This window comes from Symphalangus syndactylus, chromosome 12, assembly GCF_028878055.3.
Source record: "Symphalangus syndactylus isolate Jambi chromosome 12, NHGRI_mSymSyn1-v2.1_pri, whole genome shotgun sequence".
Lineage (NCBI taxonomy): Eukaryota > Metazoa > Chordata > Mammalia > Primates > Hylobatidae > Symphalangus > Symphalangus syndactylus.
In genome coordinates, this window is record NC_072441.2 from 16,827,195 (window position 1) to 16,846,856 (window position 19,662).

Genomic DNA, 19,662 nt, shown 5'->3' on the forward strand with positions numbered 1-19,662 from the left:
TGAATGCTCAGATCAGAAAGAAGTTTCACAGAATGCTTCTGTGTAGTTTATATTTGAATATATTCCTTTTTCCACTACTACGCTCTTAGCGTTCCAAATGTCCAGTTGCATTTTCTACAGAAAGAGTGTTCAGATCTGCTCAATCAAAAGTATGGTTTAAATCTGTTAGCTGAATGCACAGATCAGAAAGAAGTTTCACAGAATGATTCTGTGTAGTTTATATTTGGAGACATTCCTTTTTCCACTATTACCCTCTTAGCGCTCCGAATCTCCCCTTGCATTTTCTACAGAAAGAGTGTTTCAGAACGGCTCAATCAAAACTAAGGTTCAACTCTTTTAGTTGAACAAACAGAACAGAAAGAAGTTTCACACAATTCTTCTGTGTAGTTTTTATTTGTAGACATTCTTTTTCCCAATATAGGCCTCCTAGCGCTCAGAATGTCCAATTGCAGTTTCTACAGAAAGAGTGTTTCAGAACGGCTCAATCAAAAGTAAGGTTCAACTCTGTTAGTTGAATGCACAGAACAGAAAGAAGTTTCATACAATGCTTCTGTGTAGTTTATATTTGAACATATTCTTTTTTCCACTATTACCCACTTAGCGCTACGAATGTCCAGTTGCATTTTCTACAGACAGAGTGTTTCAAAACTGCTCAATCAAAAGTATGGTTTAACTCTGTTAGCTGAATGCTCAGATCAGAAAGAAGTTTCACAGAATGCTTCTGTGTAGTTTATATTTGAATATATTCCTTTTTCCACTACTACGCTCTTAGCGCTCCAAATGTCCAGTTGCATTTTCTACAGAAAGAGTGTTCAGATCTGCTCAATCAAAAGTATGGTTTAACTCTGTTAGCAGAATGCACAGATCAGAAAGAAGTTTCACCGAATGATTCTGTGTAGTTTATATTTGAAGACATTCCTTTTTCCACTATTACCCCCTTAGCGCTCCGAATCTCCACTTGCATTTTCTACAAAAAGAGTGTTTCATAACTGCTCAATCAAAAATATGTTTTATCTCTGTTAACTGAATTTACAGATAAGAAATAAGTTTCACAGAATGCATCTGTGTAGTTTTTATTTGAAGATATTCTTTTTCCCAATGTAGGCCTCTTAGCGCTTAGCATGTCCAATTGCAGTTTCTACAGAAAGAGTGTTTCACAACGGCTCAATCAAAAGTAAGGTTCAACTCTGTTAGTTGAATGCACAGAACAGAAAGCATTTTCACAGAATGCTACTGTGTAGTTTATATTTGAATATATTCCTTTTTCCACTATTACACTCTTAGCGCTCCGAATGTCCACTTGCATTTTCTACAGAAAGAGTGTTCAGAACTGCGCAATCAAAACTATGTTTTAACTCTGTTAGCTTAATGAACACATCAGAAGTAAGTTTCACACAATGCTTCTGTGTAGTTTTTATTTGAAGATATTATTTTTCCCAATAGAGGCCTCTTAGCGCTCAGAATGTCCAATTGCAGTTTCTACAGAAAGAGTGTTTCAGAAAGGCTCAATCAAAAGTAAGGTTCAACTCTGTTATTTGAATGCACAGAACAGAAAGTAGTTTCATACAATGCTTCTGTGTAGTTTATATTTGAACATATTCTTTTTTCCACTATTACCCACTTAGCGCTACGAATGTCCAGTTGCATTTTCTACAGACAGAGTGTTTCAAAACTGCTCAATCAAAAGTATGGTTTAAATCTGTTAGCTGAATGCTCAGATCAGAAAGAAGTTTCACAGAATGCTTCTGTGTAGTTTATATTTGAATATATTCCTTTTTCCACTACTACGCTCTTAGCGTTCCAAATGTCCAGTTGCATTTTCTACAGAAAGAGTGTTCAGATCTGCTCAATCAAAAGTATGGTTTAAATCTGTTAGCTGAATGCACAGATCAGAAAGAAGTTTCACAGAATGATTCTGTGTAGTTTATATTTGGAGACATTCCTTTTTCCACTATTACCCTCTTAGCGCTCCGAATCTCCCCTTGCATTTTCTACAGAAAGAGTGTTTCAGAACGGCTCAATCAAAACTAAGGTTCAACTCTTTTAGTTGAACAAACAGAACAGAAAGAAGTTTCACACAATTCTTCTGTGTAGTTTTTATTTGTAGACATTCTTTTTCCCAATATAGGCCTCTTAGCGCTCAGAATGTCCAATTGCAGTTTCTACAGAAAGAGTGTTTCAGAACGGCTCAATCAAAAGTAAGGTTCAACTCTGTTAGTTGAATGCACAGAACAGAAAGAAGTTTCATACAATGCTTCTGTGTAGTTTATATTTGAACATATTCTTTTTTCCACTATTACCCACTTAGCGCTACGAATGTCCAGTTGCATTTTCTACAGACAGAGTGTTTCAAAACTGCTCAATCAAAAGTATGGTTTAACTCTGTTAGCTGAATGCTCAGATCAGAAAGAAGTTTCACAGAATGCTTCTGTGTAGTTTATATTTGAATATATTCCTTTTTCCACTACTACGCTCTTAGCGCTCCAAATGTCCAGTTGCATTTTCTACAGAAAGTGTGTTCAGATCTGCTCAATCAAAAGTATGTTTTAACTCTGTTAGCAGAATGCACAGATCAGAAAGAAGTTTCACCGAATGATTCTGTGTAGTTTATATTTGAAGACATTCCTTTTTCCACTATTACCCTCTTAGCGCTCCGAATCTCCACTTGCATTTTCTACAAAAAGAGTGTTTCATAACTGCTCAATCAAAAATATGTTTTATCTCTGTTAACTGAATTTACAGATCAGAAATAAGTTTCACAGAATGCATCTGTGTAGTTTTTATTTGAAGATATTCTTTTTCCCAATGTAGGCCTCTTAGCGCTTAGCATGTCAAATTTCAGTTTCTACAGAAAGAGTGTTTCAGAACGGCTCAATCAAAAGTAAGGTTCAACTTTGTTAGTTGAATGCACAGAACAGAAAGAATTTTCACAGAATCCTACCGTGTAGTTTATATTTGAATATATTCCTTTTTCCACTATTACCCTCTTAGCGCTCCGAATGTCCACTTGCATTTTCTACAGAAAGAGTGTTCAGAACTGCGCAATCAAAAGTATGTTTTAACTCTGTTAGCTTAATGAAAATATCAGAAATAAGTTTCACACAATGCTTCTGTGTAGTTTTTATTTGAAGATATTATTTTTCCCAGTAGAGGCCTCTTAGCACTCAGAATGTCCAATTGCAGTTTCTACAGAAAGAGTGTTTCAGAAAGGCTCAATCAAAAGTAAGGTTCAACTCTGTTAGTTGAATGCACAGAACAGAACGAAGTTTCATACAATGCTTCTGTGTAATTTATATTTGAACATATTCTTTTTTCCACTATTACCCACTTAGCGCTACGAATGTCCAGTTGCATTTTCTACAGACAGAGTGTTTCAAAACTGCTCAATCAAAAGTATGGTTTAACTCTGTTAGCTGAATGCTCAGATCAGAAAGAAGTTTCACAGAATGCTTCTGTGTAGTTTATATTTGAATATATTCCTTTTTCCACTATTACTCTCTTAGCGCTCCAAATGTCCAGTTGCATTTTCTACAGAAAGAGTGTTCAGATCTTCTCAATCAAAAGTATGTTTTAACTCTGTTAGCTGAATGCACAGATCAGAAAGAAGTTTCACCGAATGATTCTGTGTAGTTTATATTTGGAGACATTCCTTTTTCCACTATTACCCTCTTAGCGCTCCGAATCTCCACTTGCATTTTCTTCAGAAAGAGTGTTTCAGAACGGCTCAATCAAAACTAAGGTTCAACTCTTTTAGTTGAACAAAGAGAACAGAAAGAAGTTTCACACAATTCTTCTGTGTAGTTTTTATTAGTAGACATTCTTTTTCCCAATATAGGCCTCTTAGCGCTCAGAATGTCCAATTGCAGTTTCTACAGAAAGAGTGTTTCAGAACGGCTCAATCAAAAGTAAGGTTCAACTCTGTTAGTTGAATGCACAGAACAGAAAGAAGTTTCATACAATGCTTCTGTGTAGTTTATATTTGTACATATTCTTTTTTCCACTATTACCCACTTAGCGCTACGAATGTCCAGTTGCATTTTCTACAGACAGAGTGTTTCAAAACTGCTCAATCAAAAGTATGGTTTAACTCTGTTAGCTGAATGCTCAGATCAGAAAGAAGTTTCACAGAATGCTTCTGTGTAGTTTATATTTGAATATATTCCTTTTTCCACTACTACGCTCTTAGCGCTCCAAATGTCCAGTTGCATTTTCTACAGAAAGTGTGTTCAGATCTGCTCAATCAAAAGTATGGTTTAACTCTGTTAGCAGAATGCACAGATCAGAAAGAAGTTTCACCGAATGATTCTGTGTAGTTTATATTTGAAGACATTCCTTTTTCCACTATTACCCTCTTAGCGCTCCGAATCTCCACTTGCATTTTCTACAAAAAGAGTGTTTCATAACTGCTCAATCAAAAATATGTTTTATCTCTGTTAACTGAATTTACAGATCAGAAATAAGTTTCACAGAATGCATCTGTGTAGTTTTTATTTGAAGATATTCTTTTTCCCAATGTAGGCCTCTTAGCGCTTAGCATGTCCGATTGCAGTTTCTACAGAAAGAGTGTTTCAGAACGGCTCAATCAAAAGTAAGGTTCAACTCTGTTAGTTGAATGCACAGAACAGAAAGAATTTTCACAGAATGCTACTGTGTAGTTTATATTTGAATATATTCTTTTTCCACTATTACCCTCTTAGCGCTCCGAATGTCCACTTGCATTTTCTACAGAAAGAGTGTTCAGAACTGCGCAATCAAAAGTATGGTTTAACTCTGTTAGCTTAATGAACATATCAGAAATAAGTTTCACACAATGCTTCTGTGTAGTTTTTATTTGAAGATATTATTTTTCCCAATAGAGGCCTCTTAGCGCTCAGAATGTCCAATTGCAGTTTCTACAGAAAGAGTGTTTCAGAAAGGCTCAATCAAAAGTAAGATTCAACTCTGTTAGTTGAATGCACAGAACAGAAAGAAGTTTCATACAATGATTCTGTGTAGTTTATATTTGAACATATTCTTTTTTCCACTTTTACCCACTTAGCGCTACGAATGTCCAGTTGCATTTTCTACAGACAGAGTGTTTCAAAACTGCTCAATCAAAAGTATGGTTTAACTCTGTTAGCTGAATGCTCAGATCAGAAAGAAGTTTCACAGAATGCTTCTGTGTAGTTTATATTTGAATATATTCCTTTTTCCACTACTACTCTCTTAGCGCTCCAAATGTCCAGTTGCATTTTCTACAGAAAGAGTGTTCAGAACTGCTCAATCAAAAGTATGGTTTAACTCTGTTAGCTGAATGCACAGATCAGAAAGAAGTTTCACAGAATGATTCTGTGTAGTTTATATTTGGAGACATTCCTTTTTCCACTATTACCCTCTTAGCGCTCCGAATCTCCACTTGCATTTTCTACAGAAAGAGTGTTTCAGAACGGCTCAATCAAAACTAAGGTTCAACTCTTTTAGTTGAACAAACAGAACAGAAAGAAATTTCACACAATTCTTCTGTGTAGTTTTTATTTGTAGACATTCTTTTTCCCAATATAGGCCTCCTAGCGCTCAGAATGTCCAATTGCAGTTTCTACAGAAAGAGTGTTTCAGAACGGCTCAATCAAAAGTAAGGTTCAACTCTGTTAGTTGAATGCACAGAACAGAAAGAAGTTTCATACAATGCTTCTGTGTAGTTTATATTTGAACATATTCTTTTTTCCACTATTACCCACTTAGCGCTACGAATGTCCAGTTGCATTTTCTACAGACAGAGTGTTTCAAAACTGCTCAATCAAAAGTATGGTTTAACTCTGTTAGCTGAATGCTCAGATCAGAAAGAAGTTTCACAGAATGCTTCTGTGTAGTTTATATTTGAATATATTCCTTTTTCCACTACTACGCTCTTAGCGCTCCAAATGTCCAGTTGCATTTTCTACAGAAAGAGTGTTCAGATCTGCTCAATCAAAAGTATGGTTTAACTCTGTTAGCAGAATGCACAGATCAGAAAGAAGTTTCACCGAATGATTCTGTGTAGTTTATATTTGAAGACATTCCTTTTTCCACTATTACCCTCTTAGCGCTCCGAATCTCCACTTGCATTTTCTACAAAAAGAGTGTTTCATAACTGCTCAATCAAAAATATGTTTTATCTCTGTTAACTGAATTTACAGATAAGAAATAAGTTTCACAGAATGCATCTGTGTAGTTTTTATTTGAAGATATTCTTTTTCCCAATGTAGGCCTCTTAGCGCTTAGCATGTCCAATTGCAGTTTCTACAGAAAGAGTGTTTCACAACGGCTCAATCAAAAGTAAGGTTCAACTCTGTTAGTTGAATGCACAGAACAGAAAGCATTTTCACAGAATGCTACTGTGTAGTTTATATTTGAATATATTCCTTTTTCCACTATTACACTCTTAGCGCTCCGAATGTCCACTTGCATTTTCTACAGAAAGAGTGTTCAGAACTGCGCAATCAAAAGTATGTTTTAACTCTGTTAGCTTAATGAACATATCAGAAGTAAGTTTCACACAATGCTTCTGTGTAGTTTTTATTTGAAGATATTATTTTTCCCAATAGAGGCCTCTTAGCGCTCAGAATGTCCAATTGCAGTTTCTACAGAAAGAGTGTTTCAGAAAGGCTCAATCAAAAGTAAGGTTCAACTCTGTTATTTGAATGCACAGAACAGAAAGTAGTTTCATACAATGCTTCTGTGTAGTTTATATTTGAACATATTCTTTTTTCCACTATTACCCACTTAGCGCTACGAATGTCCAGTTGCATTTTCTACAGACAGAGTGTTTCAAAACTGCTCAATCAAAAGTATGGTTTAAATCTGTTAGCTGAATGCTCAGATCAGAAAGAAGTTTCACAGAATGCTTCTGTGTAGTTTATATTTGAATATATTCCTTTTTCCACTACTACGCTCTTAGCGTTCCAAATGTCCAGTTGCATTTTCTACAGAAAGAGTGTTCAGATCTGCTCAATCAAAAGTATGGTTTAAATCTGTTAGCTGAATGCACAGATCAGAAAGAAGTTTCACAGAATGATTCTGTGTAGTTTATATTTGGAGACATTCCTTTTTCCACTATTACCCTCTTAGCGCTCCGAATCTCCCCTTGCATTTTCTACAGAAAGAGTGTTTCAGAACGGCTCAATCAAAACTAAGGTTCAACTCTTTTAGTTGAACAAACAGAACAGAAAGAAGTTTCACACAATTCTTCTGTGTAGTTTTTATTTGTAGACATTCTTTTTCCCAATATAGGCCTCTTAGAGCTCAGAATGTCCAATTGCAGTTTCTACAGAAAGAGTGTTTCAGAACGGCTCAATCAAAAGTAAGGTTCAACTCTGTTAGTTGAATGCACAGAACAGAAAGAAGTTTCATACAATGCTTCTGTGTAGTTTATATTTGAACATATTCTTTTTTCCACTATTACCCACTTAGCGCTACGAATGTCCAGTTGCATTTTCTACAGACAGAGTGTTTCAAAACTGCTCAATCAAAAGTATGGTTTAACTCTGTTAGCTGAATGCTCAGATCAGAAAGAAGTTTCACAGAATGCTTCTGTGTAGTTTATATTTGAATATATTCCTTTTTCCACTACTACGCTCTTAGCGCTCCAAATGTCCAGTTGCATTTTCTACAGAAAGTGTGTTCAGATCTGCTCAATCAAAAGTATGTTTTAACTCTGTTAGCAGAATGCACAGATCAGAAAGAAGTTTCACCGAATGATTCTGTGTAGTTTATATTTGAAGACATTCCTTTTTCCACTATTACCCTCTTAGCGCTCCGAATCTCCACTTGCATTTTCTACAAAAAGAGTGTTTCATAACTGCTCAATCAAAAATATGTTTTATCTCTGTTAACTGAATTTACAGATCAGAAATAAGTTTCACAGAATGCATCTGTGTAGTTTTTATTTGAAGATATTCTTTTTCCCAATGTAGGCCTCTTAGCGCTTAGCATGTCAAATTGCAGTTTCTACAGAAAGAGTGTTTCAGAACGGCTCAATCAAAAGTAAGGTTCAACTTTGTTAGTTGAATGCACAGAACAGAAAGAATTTTCACAGAATGCTACCGTGTAGTTTATATTTGAATATATTCCTTTTTCCACTATTACCCTCTTAGCGCTCCGAATGTCCACTTGCATTTTCTACAGAAAGAGTGTTCAGAACTGCGCAATCAAAAGTATGTTTTAACTCTGTTAACTTAATGAACATATCAGAAATAAGTTTCACACAATGCTTCTGTGTAGTTTTTATTTGAAGATATTATTTTTCCCAGTAGAGGTCTCTTAGCGCTCAGAATGTCCAATTGCAGTTTCTACAGAAAGAGTGTTTCAGAAAGGCTCAATCAAAAGTAAGGTTCAACTCTGTTAGTTGAATGCACAGAACAGAACGAAGTTTCATACAATGCTTCTGTGTAGTTTATATTTGAACATATTCTTTTTTCCACTATTACCCACTTAGCGCTACGAATGTCCAGTTGCATTTTCTACAGACAGAGTGTTTCAAAACTGCTCAATCAAAAGTATGGTTTAACTCTGTTAGCTGAATGCTCAGATCAGAAAGAAGTTTCACAGAATGCTTCTGTGTAGTTTATATTTGAATATATTCCTTTTTCCACTATTACTCTCTTAGCGCTCCAAATGTCCAGTTGCATTTTCTACAGAAAGAGTGTTCAGATCTTCTCAATCAAAAGTATGTTTTAACTCTGTTAGCTGAATGCACAGATCAGAAAGAAGTTTCACAGAATGATTCTGTGTAGTTTATATTTGGAGACATTCCTTTTTCCACTATTACCCTCTTAGCGCTCCGAATCTCCACTTGCATTTTCTTCAGAAAGAGTGTTTCAGAACGGCTCAATCAAAACTAAGGTTCAACTCTTTTAGTTGAACAAACAGAACAGAAAGAAGTTTCACACAATTCTTCTGTGTAGTTTTTATTAGTAGACATTCTTTTTCCCAATATAGGCCTCTTCGCGCTCAGAATGTCCAATTGCAGTTTCTACAGAAAGAGTGTTTCAGAACGGCTCAATCAAAAGTAAGGTTCAACTCTGTTAGTTGAATGCACAGAACAGAAAGAAGTTTCATACAATGCTTCTGTGTAGTTTATATTTGTACATATTCTTTTTTCCACTATTACCCACTTAGCGCTACGAATGTCCAGTTGCATTTTCTACAGACAGAGTGTTTCAAAACTGCTCAATCAAAAGTATGGTTTAACTCTGTTAGCTGAATGCTCAGATCAGAAAGAAATTTCACAGAATGCTTCTGTGTAGTTTATATTTGAATATATTCCTTTTTCCACTACTACGCTCTTAGCGCTCCAAATGTCCAGTTGCATTTTCTACCGAAAGTGTGTTCAGATCTGCTCAATCAAAAGTATGGTTTAACTCTGTTAGCAGAATGCACAGATCAGAAAGAAATTTCACCGAATGATTCTGTGTAGTTTATATTTGAAGACATTCCTTTTTCCACTATTACCCACTTAGCGCTCCGAATCTCCACTTGCATTTTCTACAAAAAGAGTGTTTCATAACTGCTCAATCAAAAATATGTTTTATCTCTGTTAACTGAATTTACAGATCAGAAATAAGTTTCACAGAATGCATCTGTGTAGTTTTTATTTGAAGATATTCTTTTTCCCAATGTAGGCCTCTTAGCGCTTAGCATGTCAAATTGCAGTTTCTACAGATAGAGTGTTTCAGAACGGCTCAATCAAAAGTAAGGTTCAACTCTGTTAGTTAAATGCACAGAACAGAAAGAATTTTCACAGAATGCTACTGTGTAGTTTATATTTGAATATATTCCTTTTTCCACTATTACCCTCTTAGCGCTCCGAATGTCCACTTGCATTTTCTACAGAAAGAGTGTTCAGAACTGCGCAATCAAAAGTATGGTTTAAATCTGTTAGCTTAATGAACATATCAGAAATAAGTTTCACACAATGCTTCTGTGTAGTTTTTATTTGAAGATAGTATTTTTCCCAATAGAGGCCTCTTAGCGCTCAGAATGTCCAATTGCAGTTTCTACAGAAAGAGTGTTTCAGAAAGGCTCAATCAAAAGTAAGGTTCAACTCTGTTAGTTGAATGCACAGAACAGAAAGAAGTTTCATACAATGCTTCGGTGTAGTTTATATTTGAACATATTCTTTTTTCCACTATTACCCACTTAGCGCTACGAATGTCCAGTTGCATTTTCTACAGACAGAGTGTTTCAAAACTGCTCAATCAAAAGTATGGTTTAACTCTGTTAGCTGAATGCTCAGATCAGAAAGAAGTTTCACAGAATGCTTCTGTGTAGTTTATATTTGAATATATTCCTTTTTCCACTACTACTCTCTTAGCGCTCCAAATGTCCAGTTGCATTTTCTACAGAAAGAGTGTTCAGATCTGCTCAATCAAAAGTATGGTTTAACTCTGTTAGCTGAATGCACAGATCAGAAAGAAGTTTCACAGAATGATTCTGTGTAGTTTATATTTGGAGACATTCCTTTTTCCACAATTACCCTCTTAGCGCTCCGAATCTCCACTTGCATTTTCTACAGAAAGAGTGTTTCAGAACGGCTCAATCAAAACTAAGGTTCAACTCTTTTAGTTGAACAAACAGAACAGAAAGAAGTTTCACACAATTCTTCTGTGTAGTTTTTATTAGTAGACATTCTTTTTCCCAATATAGGCCTCTTAGCGCTCAGAATGTCCAATTGCAGTTTCTACAGAAAGAGTGTTTCAGAACGGCTCAATCAAAAGTAAGGTTCAACTCTGTTAGTTGAATGCACAGAACAGAAAGAAGTTTCATACAATGCTTCTGTGTAGTTTATATTTGTACATATTCTTTTTTCCACTATTACCCACTTAGCGCTACGAATGTCCAGTTGCATTTTCTACAGACAGAGTGTTTCAAAACTGCTCAATCAAAAGTATGGTTTAACTCTGTTAGCTGAATGCTCAGATCAGAAAGAAGTTTCACAGAATGCTTCTGTGTAGTTTATATTTGAATATATTCCTTTTTCCACTACTACGCTCTTAGCGCTCCAAATGTCCAGTTGCATTTTCTACAGAAAGTGTGTTCAGATCTGCTCAATCAAAAGTATGTTTTAACTCTGTTAGCAGAATGCACAGATCAGAAAGAATTTTCACCAAATGATTCTGTGTAGTTTATATTTGAAGACATTCCTTTTTCCACTATTACCCTCTTAGCGCTCCGAATCTCCACTTGCATTTTCTACAAAAAGAGTGTTTCATAACTGCTCAATCAAAAATATGTTTTATCTCTGTTAACTGAATTTACAGATCAGAAATAAGTTTCACAGAATGCATCTGTGTAGTTTTTATTTGAAGATATTCTTTTTCCCAATGTAGGCCTCTTAGCGCTTAGCATGTCAAATTGCAGTTTCTACAGAAAGAGTGTTTCAGAACGGCTCAATCAAAAGTAAGGTTCAAATTTGTTAGTTGAATGCACAGAACAGAAAGAATTTTCACAGAATGCTACCGTGTAGTTTATATTTGAATATATTCCTTTTTCCACTATTACCCTCTTAGAGTTCCGAATGTCCACTTGCATTTTCTACAGAAAGAGTGTTCAGAACTGCGCAATCAAAAGTATGTTTTAACTCTGTTAGCTTAATGAACATATCAGAAATAAGTTTCACACAATGCTTCTGTGTAGTTTTTATTTGAAGATATTATTTTTCCCAGTAGAGGCCTCTTAGCGCTCAGAATGTCCAATTGCAGTTTCTACAGAAAGAGTGTTTCAGAAAGGCTCAATCAAAAGTAAGGTTCAACTCTGTTAGTTGAATGCACAGAAAAGAACGAAGTTTCATACAATGCTTCTGTGTAGTTTATATTTGAACATATTCTTTTTTCCACTATTACCCACTTAGCGCTACGAATGTCCAGTTGCATTTTCTACAGACAGAGTGTTTCAAAACTGCTCAATCAAAAGTATGGTTTAACTCTGTTAGCTGAATGCTCAGATCAGAAAGAAGTTTCACAGAATGCTTCTGTGTAGTTTATATTTGAATATATTCCTTTTTCCACTATTACTCTCTTAGCGCTCCAAATGTCCAGTTGCATTTTCTACAGAAAGAGTGTTCAGATCTTCTCAATCAAAAGTATGTTTTAAATCTGTTAGCTGAATGCACAGATCAGAAAGAAGTTTCACAGAATGATTCTGTGTAGTTTATATTTGGAGACATTCCTTTTTCCACTATTACCCTCTTAGCGCTCCGAATCTCCACTTGCATTTTCTTCAGAAAGAGTGTTTCAGAACGGCTCAATCAAAACTAAGGTTCAACTCTTTTAGTTGAACAAACAGAACAGAAAGAAGTTTCACACAATTCTTCTGTGTAGTTTTTATTAGTAGACATTCTTTTTCCCAATATAGGCCTCTTAGCGCTCAGAATGTCCAATTGCAGTTTCTACAGAAAGAGTGTTTCAGAACGGCTCAATCAAAAGTAAGGTTCAACTCTGTTAGTTGAATGCACAGAACAGAAAGAAGTTTCATACAATGCTTCGGTGTAGTTTATATTTGAACATATTCTTTTTTCCACTATTACCCACTTAGCGCTACGAATGTCCAGTTGCATTTTCTACAGACAGAGTGTTTCAAAACTGCTCAATCAAAAGTATGGTTTAACTCTGTTAGCTGAATGCTCAGATCAGAAAGAAGTTTCACAGAATGCTTCTGTGTAGTTTATATTTGAATATATTCCTTTTTCCACTACTACTCTCTTAGCGCTCCAAATGTCCAGTTGCATTTTCTACAGAAAGAGTGTTCAGATCTGCTCAATCAAAAGTATGGTTTAACTCTGTTAGCTGAATGCACAGATCAGAAAGAAGTTTCACAGAATGATTCTGTGTAGTTTATATTTGGAGACATTCCTTTTTCCACAATTACCCTCTTAGCGCTCCGAATCTCCACTTGCATTTTCTACAGAAAGAGTGTTTCAGAACGGCTCAATCAAAACTAAGGTTCAACTCTTTTAGTTGAACAAACAGAACCGAAAGAAGTTTCACACAATTTTTCTGTGTAGTTTTTATTTGTAGACATTCTTTTTCCCAATATAGGCCTCTTAGCGCTCAGAATGTCCAATTGCAGTTTCTATAGAAAGAGTGTTTCAGAAAGGCTCAATCAAAAGTAAGGTTCAAATCTGTTAGTTGAATGCACAGAACAGGAAGAAGTCTCATACAATGCTTCGGTGTAGTTTATATTTGAACATATTCTTTTTTCCACTATTACCCACTTAGCGCTACGAATGTCCAGTTGCATTTTCTACAGACAGAGTGTTTCAAAACTGCTCAATCAAAAGTATGGTTTAACTCTGTTAGCTGAATGCTCAGATCAGAAAGAAGTTTCACAGAATGCTTCTGTGTAGTTTATATTTGAATATATTCCTTTTTCCACTACTACGCTCTTAGCGCTCCAAATGTCCAGTTGCATTTTCTACAGAAAGAGTGTTCAGATCTGCTCAATCAAAAGTATGGTTTAACTCTGTTAGCTGAATGCACAGATCAGAAAGAAGTTTCACCGAATGATTCTGTGTAGTTTATATTTGAAGACATTCCTTTTTCCACTATTACCCTCTTAGCGCTCCGAATGTCCACTTGCATTTTCTACAGAAAGTGTGTTCAGAACTGCGCAATCAAAAGTATGGTTTAACTCTGTTAGCTTAATGAACATATCAGAAATAAGTTTCACACAATGCTTCTGTGTAGTTTTTATTTGTAGACATTCTTTTTCCCAATATATGCCTCTTAGCGCTCAGAATGTCCAATTGCAGTTTCTACAGAAAGAGTGTTTCAGAACGGCTCAATCAAAAGTAAGGTTCAACTCTGTTAGTTGAATGCACAGAACAGAAACAAGTTTCATACAATGCTTCTGTGTAGTTTATATTTGAACATATTCTTTTTTCCACTATTACCCACTTAGCGCTACGAATGTCCAGTTGCATTTTCTAAAGACAGAGTGTTTCAAAACTGCTCAATCAAAAGTATGGTTTAACTCTGTTAGCTGAATGCTCAGATCAGAAAGAAGTTTCACAGAATGCTTCTGTGTAGTTTTTATTTGAAGATATTATTTTTCCCAATAGAGGCCTCTTAGCGCTCAGAATGTCCAATTGCAGTTTCTACAGAAAGAGTGTTTCAGAAAGGCTCAATCAAAAGTAAGGTTCAACTCTGTTAGTTGAATGCACAGAACAGAACGAAGTTTCATACAATGCTTCTGTGTAGTTTATATTTGAACATATTCTTTTTTCCACTATTACCCACTTAGCGCTACGAATGTCCAGTTGCATTTTCTACAGACAGAGTGTTTCAAAACTGCCCCATCAAAAGTATGGTTTAACTCTGTTAGCTGAATGCTCAGATCAGAAAGATGTTTCACAGAATGCTTCTGTGTAGTTTATCTTTGAATATATACCTTTTCCCACTACTACTCTCTTAGCGCTCCAAATGTCCAGTTGCATTTTCTACAGAAAGAGTGTTGAGATCTGCTCAATCAAAAGTATGGTTTAACTCTGTTAGCTGAATGCACAGATCAGAAAGAAGTTTCACAGAATGATTCTGTGTAGTTTATATTTGGAGACATTCCTTTTTCCACTATTACCCTCTTAGCGCTCCGAATCTCCACTTGCATTTTCTAAAGAAAGAGTGTTTCAGAACGGCTCAATCAAAACTAAGGTTCAACTATTTTAGTTGAACAAACAGAACAGAAAGAAGTTTCACACAACTCTTCTGTGTAGTTTTTATTTGTAGACATTCTTTTTCCCAATATAGGCCTCTTAGCGCTCAGAATGTCCAATTGCAGTTTCTACAGAAAGAGTGTTTCAGAACGGCTCAATCAAAAGTAAGGTTCAACTCTGTTAGTTGAATGCACAGAACAGAAAGAAGTTTCATACAATGCTTCTGTGTAGTTTATATTTGAACATATTCTTATTTCCACTATTACCCACTTAGCGCTACGAATGTCCAGTTGCATTTTCTACAGACAGAGTGTTTCAAAACTGCTCAATCAAAAGTATGGTTTAACTCTGTTAGCTGAATGCTCAGATCAGAAAGAAGTTTCACAGAATGCTTCTGTGTAGTTTATATTTGAATATATTCCTTTTTCCACTACTAATCTCTTAGCGCTTAAAATGTCCAGTTGCATTTTCTACAGAAAGAGTGTTCAGATCTTCTCAATCAAAAGTATGGTTTAACTCTGTTAGCTGAATGCACAGATCAGAAAGAAGTTTCACAGAATGATTCTGTGTAGTTTATATTTGGAGACATTCCTTTTTCCACTATTACCCTCTTAGCGCTCGGAATTTCCACTTGCATTTTCTACAGAAAGAGTGTTTCAAAACGGCTCAATCAAAACTAAGGTTCAACTCTTTTAGTTGAACAAACAGAACAGAAAGAAGTTTCACACAATTCTTCTGTGTAGTTTTTATATGTAGACATTCTTTTTCCCAATATAGGCCTCTTAGCGCTCAGAATGTCCAATTGCAGTTTCTACAGAAAGAGTGTTTCAGAACGGCTCAATCAAAAGTAAGGTTCAACTCTGTTAGTTGAATGCACAGAACAGAAAGAAGTTTCATACAATGCTTCTGTGTAGTTTATATTTGAACATATTTTTTTCCACTATTACCCACTTAGCGCTACGAATGTCCAGTTGCATTTTCTACAGACAGAGTGTTTCAAAACTGCTCAATCAAAAGTATGGTTTAACTCTGTTAGCTGAATGCTCAGATCAGAAAGAAATTTCACAGAATGCTTCTGTGTAGTTTATATTTGAATATATTCCTTTTTCCACTACTACGCTCTTAGCGCTCCAAATGTCCAGTTGCATTTTCTACAGAAAGAGTGTTCAGATCTGCTCAATCAAAAGTATGGTTTAACTCCGTTAGCAGAATGCACAGATCAGAAAGAAGTTTCACCGAATGATTCTGTGTAGTTTATATGTGAAGACATTCCTTTTTCCACTATTACCCTATTAGCGCTCAGAATCTCCACTTGCATTTTCTACAAAAAGAGTGTTTCATAACTGTTCAATCAAAAATATGTTTTATCTCTGTTAACTGAATTTACAGATCAGAAATAAGTTTCACAGAATGCATCTGTGTAGTTTTTATTTGAAGATATTCTTTTTCCCAATGTAGGCCTCTTAGCGCTTAGCATGTCCAATTGCAGTTTCTACAGAAAGAGTGTTTCAGAACGGCTCAATCAAAAGTAAGGTTCAACTCTGTTAGTTGAATGCACAGAACAGAAATAATTTTCACAGAATGCTACTGTTTAGTTTATATTTGAATATATTCCTTTTTCCACTATTACCCTCTTAGCGCTCCGAATGTCCACTTGCATTTTCTACAGAAAGAGTGTTCAGAACTGCGCAAACAAAAGTATGGTTTAACTCTGTTAGCTTAATGAACATTTCAGAAATAAGTTTCACACAATGCTTCTGTGTAGTTTTTATTTGAAGATATTATTTTTCCCAATAGAGGCCTCTTAGCGCTCAGAATGTCCAATTGCAGTTTCTACAGAAAGAGTGTTTCAGAAAGGCTCAATCAAAAGTAAGGTTCAACTCTGTTAGTTGAATGCACAGAACAGAAAGAAGTTTCATACAATGCTTCTGTGTAGTTTATATTTGAATATATTCCTTTTTCCGCTACTACTCTCTTAGCGCTCCAAATGTCCAGTTGCATTTTCTACAGAAAGAGTGTTTAGATCTGCTCAATGAAAAGTATGGTTTAACTCTGTTAGCTGAATGCACAGATCAGAAAGAAGTTTCACAGAATGATTCTGTGTAGTTTATATTTGGAGACATTCCTTTTTCCACTATTACCCTCTTAGCGCTCCGAATCTCCACTTGCATTTTCTACAGAAAGAGTGTTTCAGAACGACTCAATCAAAGCTAAGGTTCAACTCTTTTAGTTGAAAAAACAGAACAGAAAGAAGTTTCACACAATTCTTCTGTGAAGTTTTTATTTGTAGACATTCTTTTTCCCAATATAGGCCTCTTAGCGCTCAGAATGTCCAATTGCAGTTTCTACAGAAAGAGTGTTTCAGAACGGCTCAATCAAAAGTAAGGTTCAACTCTGTTAGTTGAATGCACAGAACAGAAAGAAGTTTCATACAATGCTTCTGTGTAGTTTATATTTGAACATATTCTCTTTTCCACTATTACCCACTTAGCGCTACGAATGTCCAGTTGCATTTTCTACAGACAGAGTGTTTCAAAACTGCTCAATCAAAAGTATGGTTTAACTCTGTTAGCTGAATGCTCAGATCAGAAAGAAGTTTCACAGAATGCTTCTATGTAGTTTATATTTGAATATATTACTTTTTCCACTACTACGCTTTTAGCGCTCCAAGTGTCCAGTTGCATTTTCTACAGAAAGAGTGTTCAGATCTGCTCAATCAAAAGTATGGTTTAACTCTGTTAGCAGAATGCACAATTCAGAAAGAAGTTTCACCGAATGATTCTGTGTAGTTTATATTTGAAGACATTCCTTTTTCCACTATTACCCTCTTAGCGCTCCGAATCTCCACTTGCATTTTCTACAAAAAGAGTGTTTCATAACTGCTCAATCAAAAATATGTTTTATCTCTGTTAACTGAATTTACAGATCAGAAATAAGTTTCACAGAATGCATCTGTGTAGTTTTTATTTGAAGATATTCTTTTTCCCAATGTAGGCCTCTTAGCGCTTAGCATGTCCAATTGCAGTTTCTACAGAAAGAGTGTTTCAGAACGGCTCAATCAAAAGTAAGGTTCAACTCTGTTAGTTGAATGCACAGAACAGAAAGAATTTTCACAGAATGCTACTGTGTAGTTTATATTTGAATATATTACTTTTTCCACTATTACCCTCTTAGCGCTCCGAATGTCCACTTGCATTTTCTGCAGAAAGAGTGTCCAGATCTGCGCAATCAAAAGTATGGTTTAACTCTATTAGCTTAATGAACATATCAGAAATAAGTTTCACACAATGCTTCTGTGTAGTTTTTATTTGAAGATATTATTTTTCCCAATAGAGGCCTCTTAGCGCTCAGAATATCCAATTGCAGTTTCTACAAAAAGAGTGTTTCAGAAAGGCTCAATCAAAAGTAAGGTTCAACTCTGTTAGTTGAATGCACAGAACAGAAAGAAGTTTCATACAATGCTTCTGTGTAGTTTATATTTGAACATATTCTTTTTTCCACTATTACCCACTTAGCGCTACGAATGTCCAGTTGCATTTTCTACAGACAGAGTGTTTCAAAACTGCTCATTCAAAAGTATGGTTTAACTCTGTTAGCTGAATGCTCAGATCAGAAAGAAGTTTCACAGAATGCTTCTGTGTAGTTTATATTTGAATATACTCCTTTTTCCACTACTACTCTCTTAGCGCTCCAAATGTCCAGTTGCATTTTCTACAGAAAGAGTGTTCAGATCTGCTCAATCAAAAGTATGGTTTAACTCTGTTAGCTGAATGCACAGATCAGAAAGAAGTTTCACAGAATGATTCTGTGTAGTTTATATTTGGAGACATTCCTTTTTCCACTATTACCCTCTTAGCGCTCCGAATCTCCACTTGCATTTTCTACAGAAAGAGTGTTTCAGAACGGCTCAATCAAAACTAAGGTTCAACTCTTTTAGTTGAACAAACAGAACAGAAAGAAGTTTCACACAATTCTTCTGTGTAGTTTTTATTTGTAGACATTCTTTTTCCCAATATAGGCCTCTTAGCGCTCAGAATGTCCAATTGCAGTTTCTACAGAAAGAGTGTTTCAGAACGGCTCAATCAAAAGTAAGGTTCAACTCTGTTAGTTGAATGCACAGAACAGAAAGAAGTTTCATACAATGCTTCTGTGTAGTTTATATTTGAACATATTCTTTTTTCCACTATTACCCACTTAGCGCTACGAATGTCCAGTTGCATTTTCTACAGACAGAGTGTTTCAAAACTGCTCAATCAAAAGTATGGTTTAACTCTGTTAGCTGAATGCTCAGATCAGAAAGAAGTTTCACAGAATGCTTCTGTGTAGTTTATATTTGAATATATTCCTTATTCCACTACTACGCTCTTAGCGCTCCAAATGTCCAGTTGCATTTTCTACAGAAAGAGTGTTCAGATCTGCTCAATCAAAAGTATGGTTTAACTCTGTTAGCAGAATGCACAGATCAGAAACAAGTTTCACCGAATGATTCTGTGTAGTTTATATTTGAAGACATTCCTTTTTCCACTATTACCCTCTTAGCGCTCCGAATCTCCACTTGCATTTCCTACAAAAAGAGTGTTTCATAACTGCTCAATCAAAAATATGTTTTATCTCTGTTAACTGAATTTACAGATCAGAAATAAGTTTCACAGAATGCATCTGTGTAGTTTTTATTTGAAGATATTCTTTTTCCCAATGTAGGCCTCTTAGCGCTTAGCATGTCCAATTGCAGTTTCTACAGAAAGAGTGTTTCAGAACGGCTCAATCAAAAGTAAGGTTCAACTCTGTTAGTTGAATGCACCGAACAGAAAGAATTTTCACAGAATGCTACTGTGTAGTTTATATTTGAATATATTCCTTTTTCCACTATTACCCTCTTAGCGCTCCGAATGTCCACTTGCATTTTCTACAGAAAGAGTGTTCAGAACTGCGCAATCAAAAGTATGGTTTAACTCTGTTAGCTTAATGAACATATCAGAAATAAGTTTAACACAATG